Source organism: Solanum tuberosum, unplaced genomic scaffold, assembly GCF_000226075.1.
Source record: "Solanum tuberosum cultivar DM 1-3 516 R44 unplaced genomic scaffold, SolTub_3.0 scf00129, whole genome shotgun sequence".
Taxonomy (NCBI): Eukaryota; Viridiplantae; Streptophyta; class Magnoliopsida; order Solanales; family Solanaceae; genus Solanum; species Solanum tuberosum.
The window spans coordinates 476219-482951 of NW_006239057.1; positions in this window are offsets into that span (position 1 = coordinate 476219).

Below are 6733 nucleotides of genomic sequence, written 5' to 3' on the forward strand. Positions count from 1 at the left end.
CCGCGTGATCCTACCAGTACACTGTGGTTGTGTACTGATACTGCACTTGCTCTTATTTTTGTTAAGTACAGGGCATCTTTCGGCGGCTATTGACAGACCTCGTTTAGAAGGTCAGTGATCGCCGATTTGAATTCAAGGGTGAGCCAGTTCTTCCGGGATGCCTTGAGTTCTTTTTTTATCTAGTCCATCATATTCGGACTTAGACTAGTTCTTTAGATGATTTTTTCGTTTAGCCTTATGAATCTTGTTAGAGTTTTGGTACATTGACTTTCAGGTTTTAGGTATTTAATTCCGCATTTGTTTAGTTAATTAACTTGCTTCCGTAACTTAATGCCTTGGTTTTCATAAAAATTTTGTTAGTTGGGTTGTAGTAATGGTTCTCCCACCGGAGGGTTTGTGTGGGTGCCAATCACGACGGTCTGGGTCGTGACAAAATATTACTCTTAATTTGGAGATTATCCAAATCAAGCAAAACGCCACATTAGTTTAATTATTTTAATTGTTTGGGGTTAGATGCAATTTGGACAGATAATGTGGGCTAACTGGCAAATTATATAAAAAAAATTCTAATAAAATAGGATTTTTTATTTTTTTTAAAAAAAAACTACTTGTGCTACTAGCTATAACTAGTGTACATATTTTATTGTTTGGTAAAAGATAAGACCAAAAAAGGTGACCTATATAGGGATTTGGGAGGCTTTTTTTATTTAATAATTAATGGATTTTCCACAAATGGAAAATCTTTTTGGAATTTGGATTTTATATACAAACTCAAAACTATTCTTGATTTGTGTTTAGGTTCAATTTTAAATTAGTTAGAAGTTCAAACGATTTTCTTTTTTTGGAGAAAAGTTGAAAGTACCTATTATTCCATTTGAATAAACAACTCAACAAGAATTAGGACCTTTTTACAAGTTTTGAATTAAGTAAACTCAACTTACTTTAATTTAATGCTTATTTCGGTATAATAATCCATTATAAACTATTCAAGGAAAATATATACTCTATTCAACTTCATATAAGGTGTATTCGGTAGGCGGAAAATGTTTTCTATGAAAAATAAGTTTAAATTTTTTAAAAACTAACTAAGAGGTGATTATTGTCGTGTCATATAAAGAGACTAATTATTATTTTGTTTATTGGTATGTGACTATTGACATACATACTCTTCCTTTTACGGCATGCTTGGGGATAACAACTAGAGTGTGGATAAAATAATAATAATAATATAAATACTTACCGAATAGTCATTTAATTATTATTTATGTCTTAAGATATAATCTCTCTTCATTTAGATGATAAATAATTTAAAATAACATTTTTAGAAATGACAATGAATAGTTTGAGACAGATGAAGTAAGTAGTACCCTTTATTTATGTGAAATTTTTCGAAATTAATTACCACGCATATGTAGATGAAGTAAAAGAAATGAAAAGGTAGTATATAATAATCAATAAATCGTCAAATTTTACAATGATTATGAGGGGATTATGTTAAGCTAGCAAATCTCCATGGTCTTCAAGACTATATTGTATAATCTCTTAGGAAAATGACCTATTAAATCTTTCTAATTTTTCACCACTAACCCCACCATAGACAACAACAATTTATTTTTTAAAAAAAAATTTAAAATAACACAAGAGTTAAAATATTTCGATTTTTCTATAACAATTATCAAGTATAATAAAATATCATTATAACAATCTAGTTTGTTTTTTTTTAAATTAGTAACAAGAAGATATATATAGTCGAAAATATCAACTCTTGTGGTAGTAAGAGCGGTAAACATTACCTTTGCTAGGAAAAAACAAGTGTTTGATCAGATCAATCAAGGTCTATGTTGTCGAATGACGATTGGCCAAGGTGATTTTCATCATGTACCAGATACAAATAAATCTATTAAAAGTCGAATAATCAGAGCCTTAGACTAATATATATTACATGCTTTTGTATAACAATAGTAAAAAAATATCCAAACAAACGATGCGAGATAATATATTGAATTGAAAGGGACAAGAGATGGTCCCAAAGTACCAAATCAATAATTCCAAAGAAGGATTTGGTCTTAAAAACAAATGATTCTTTTGATTTTGTTTGGGGAGGTTTTTTCTAATTGAAAGATTCTTGCCCGATATTGTGGGTCACCTATGCTTTTTTCTGAAGAAAAAAAGGTTTGGTTAAATATTTACTAGCATTCAACGTTTATATCAAATCAAATAATTCATCTTAAATATTGAAAATATAGAATAAGAACTCATATGATTTTCCATTGTTAGGTAATAAGTACATACTATATATATAAAGAGAGCTATATGAAAATATATATTTTATTTTTATTAACTTGATATAAGTATTGAGTACGAATAAATATTTACTCTTTAACTTTTTTTCTTTTGGTGTTGAAGCGTCAGTCTCACTTATTTCAAAATTTTACTCAAGATTTTATCCTTTTATTGTGGGGTTGAGGTGTGTGTAAGTTTTTATTATTGTCTTATTTTGACTGTTTGACAGAGTAGTGTTAGTGAGAAATAAGTAAAAAAGATTATGGTATAGTGATGAGATTACTCTATTCTTAAGCAGAGATCTCAAATTTGAGATTTCGATATGAAAAAGATTATGTTGGAAGCAGCATTTTCGAATGGACATTGCAATGCGTGCCTCAAATTTTACGAGCAACTTATTCAAATTTGATGTTTTAACCTATTTCTTTTGTCTAAGGTCAATTGTTATATATTGGACTTCTTAAAAGTCAAATAATGTGAACTTTAATCAACATTTTAAAACATTCTATATATTTTCATCAAATTAATGACATGGTAAAAATGGTAATTCATGTGCATTTTAGCTATGAATTATGATTTTGCCATGTGGTTTGTCTTAAGCTGTTGTTTCATTGATGGTTAGAGTTATGCAAGTTATAATAATTGATAATATTAAAATTAGTTATATATAAATTAATCATAGCAAAAAAATTACACTTCCTTTTTTTTTTTAATAAAAAAAACACACTTTCCATGCCTACAAACATACCCTTAATTATTCTTCGTATTATTGGGCAACAACGTCCTTCGTATCCTTTCATATATATATATATAAAATTTTGTTTTTTTCGTTGATTACCTAAAATTCAAGGAATTAGAATAATTTGGTAGATTTGGTCGATTGATTCATTTTAGATTAAAAAAATTTCTATAAAGTTTTTTCATGTTATTTTTATGTTCTCTTTACTCAAATCCAAAACCTCTTAATTAAGAATGAAAGAGTACTTACCACTCTATCGCCACTTCTCTGATTATTGGTGTGTTTAATTAGGTTAACAATATTAAGTTAGGTTTTGTTTGGAGGGTAGCACCTTATGCTGTTTAGGTGGTACCCCACTACATAATAATACACAATTTAATGTGCCCTAATTAATTAATTAAGGACTATTCATATTGCATGTGTGACTGTCCCAAAAGTAGTACTTTGTGATGCTGTTTCTATCAAAACACAATAATTGGATTGACATGTGTGTGAATTATTAACTAATTAAATTGACCAAATAAATAGAAATATTTTTTCAAGTCTATCATATTATTAAAAAAATGGTAATCATATAGAAGTCAAATATTAGAAAGTATTTTTAAGCCTTAAGTTTGGAAATAACGTCCATGCATGGTAATTTCTTCATGGAAAATTATACAACTATATGATGTCAAAATTTTAGTTATTCCATTTTTGGTATGATTTATTCTTATCGTAGTCTTCTTAAACCGAAAGAAAGTCGTGTATAAATCATATATGAAAGAGGAGTAAAATCGTATTTGAAAGTGATTTTTTTCAATCAATCATAGATTCTCAATCATATTGTTTGGCTTCCACTCTACGTGATCGATTTCAAATTTTCAGACACATCACACCAATTCTACTTGGATCTTGACTTTCTATATATACAAATTACGTTATCATGTTTTTCATATTGTTCCTACTTGATCCAATTTTGTTAATGGATTAATTGATGAACCTAACACGATAAGATATATTATATATCTTAAACATAAGTGTGAAAAACATGTTTATGTTTTGGTGGGATCAGGCAGGTTAATCAACTCAAAAAGTAGGTATGTTAATTAATCAACTAAAAAAATAAAGAATATATGTTGAAAAAAGCATTGAACTTCAATTTCTGAACATTATAATAAATTATGAAAATACACATTATTTATGCTGCATATATAGCGCACTTAATTTACAAAGAACTTATATCTAGTGAAGCAAAAGTTCAGTTTCAAAAAATAAAACAACTCTATAAATGTTCCATAATTTAAGTTGAGAGGGCATAATGTATTTCAAAAAAAAAAAAAAAAAACACAAAAACCCACGTACATTTCTACCATCTCATGTCGGATCGCGTAAAAAACATATGTCTCGAAAAGTATAATTCCAATTTTGAACACTACAGCAAACTCTGAAAATTAATACTTTCTTTGTCCCAATTTTATGTGACACTTTTCGTTTTTTGAGAGTCCAATAATTTAAGTTTGACCGAAAATTTGCGCGTGGAATCTTCATTATTTTTGAAATGAAATTTATATATTTGTAAACTACGTAAAAAGTACTATAAGTCATAATAATTAAAAGATATATGAATAAATTACAGTCCAAGATAGACTTGTTTGAATCTCGATATCCGAAAAGTGTCACATAAATTGGAACGGAAGGAGTACTATTTTGTTGGGTCTATGTTAAACTTCTTGGCTAATTGGGCCTATGATGTTTGGAGATCCAATAGACAATGGTTGGGCTTACTTCAGTGTGGGCCTATATCTTGAATTGAGAATGGGCTGTTTTTGGAAATCCAATAAGACTAAGTTGGCTAAGAGAATAAATATGGAATATCACTTGTTGTCAATTGTGGTTTAGTGGTTTGGTGCTACTAAGCTAGCGTTATCGTAGATTTTAGATCAGATTTTGAAAATTTACATTTACTTATCTATATGGTCATGTGAAGATTGGATCTTTAAATATTTTCAAGTTTTAAAATGACTTAGTTTTTGAGACTCTCACTCATAAAACTTCAAAAAAATTCCAAATAATATATATATATATATATATATACAAGTCTCTCTATATATAATAACAGAAGTGAAGAAATTATGAAATTACGTAACCACACAAAAATATGGATAAATATAGTAAGTTTTTCCTTTCCACTGGTTTTATTTATTGAAATAAAGTTTTAACTATGACGATTTTCATAGGCAGAGAAATTTTTCGATATCTATATAAAGTTGCTCATATATATTAAAGTTAAGAATGATTATTTAGTTAAAATTTAATTTTTTTATAATCGCATAAACAAATTAATTAGTTAAAAAAATACATGATGAGTTAACCTAGATATCCGTTCATTTAATTATTAGTATTTAAATTAGAAATAATTAATCAATGTGTAATATTTACAATGTTTAAAAAAATAAATAAGACATTTGAATTTTGCGTTGTTAAACTAAAATTATGTTGAATGTATCAAGATATTCTTTGACCTTAATGATCTTACAAACATGTCATATTATGAAGGACATAATCACCTAATAGGAGATTATGGGTGCCGAGAATTAGGGCAAAGGAACAGTTAGTAATTGAGAGTTTGTCTCGCTTATCTTTCATACTAGTAGTCGTAAAATATTACTTTGAAAGTTTCATGTTACATTTGTCTTGACTTTGTTCACTTGTGTTTGTTTTCTTTCTCCAAACTACTTTGTGGTGATATTTTACTTAAACCATCAAAGCTTGTGTACATATTATTCTCTCTAGATTTCACTTGTGAAATTATATCAAACATCTCATTAACATATCACATAGTATGTCAGTTAAAACAAAAAATAAATTAGGGCTCGTTCGATACGAACGATAAGATAAGAAATAAGTAATTTCAAAATTAATCTTAGAATAAATTTATTCCATACTATGATTGAAATAAAATTACGAAATAATTTATTCTGATACTAATTATTTTGAAATTATAATAAAAAGTAGAATAACAATTCTGAAATAACTATTCCTCCAATTTAACAAGGCTTCAAAAGGAACAAAGGTCCCAAACTCGAAAAATTTTAGTATGGGTGAGGCCCAACCAACAATAGTTGTGTGAGGTTCCATTCAATTTTTGACACTTGGATTTGTGGCCCCATTTTAACACCACACACTCTCACACCTTATTTTTTTCCAAATTCCCTTTTTTTCCCTCCAAAATATTTTAGCTCCTTGTTCAATATTCCTCTCTTTTTCATATTTTTTTTTCCAATTATTTGTTCTCTTTATTAATTAGTAATTTGATTAGCTCCTTCTTTCCCATTAATCATTTCTGTCCCTCAACTAAATCAATTTAAAAAATTGTCACCTCTCAACCAATTCAACTAAAATATAATTATTCCTCGTAGCCTTAGAAAAAAATATATTTTAAAATTTTTATTTTACATCTTAAAAAATTGAATCAAATTCCTAGCTAGGATACATTTAAAAGATAAATTTTGAATGAGAAATTCACACACACACTTTATATTTGTATTTAGAAGTATTCACTGAATATCAAAAATCGAACTAAATAAAAATTTAGTCAAATTGAATATTTCTTTTACTTCAATTTATTTTCTTTTTCTTTTTAAAAAATTTGACATAATCAGTTTTGATTTCAAAGTAAAAATAAATCGAAAAACCACCAAACTGATTATAAAAATATCTCCCTCTTTA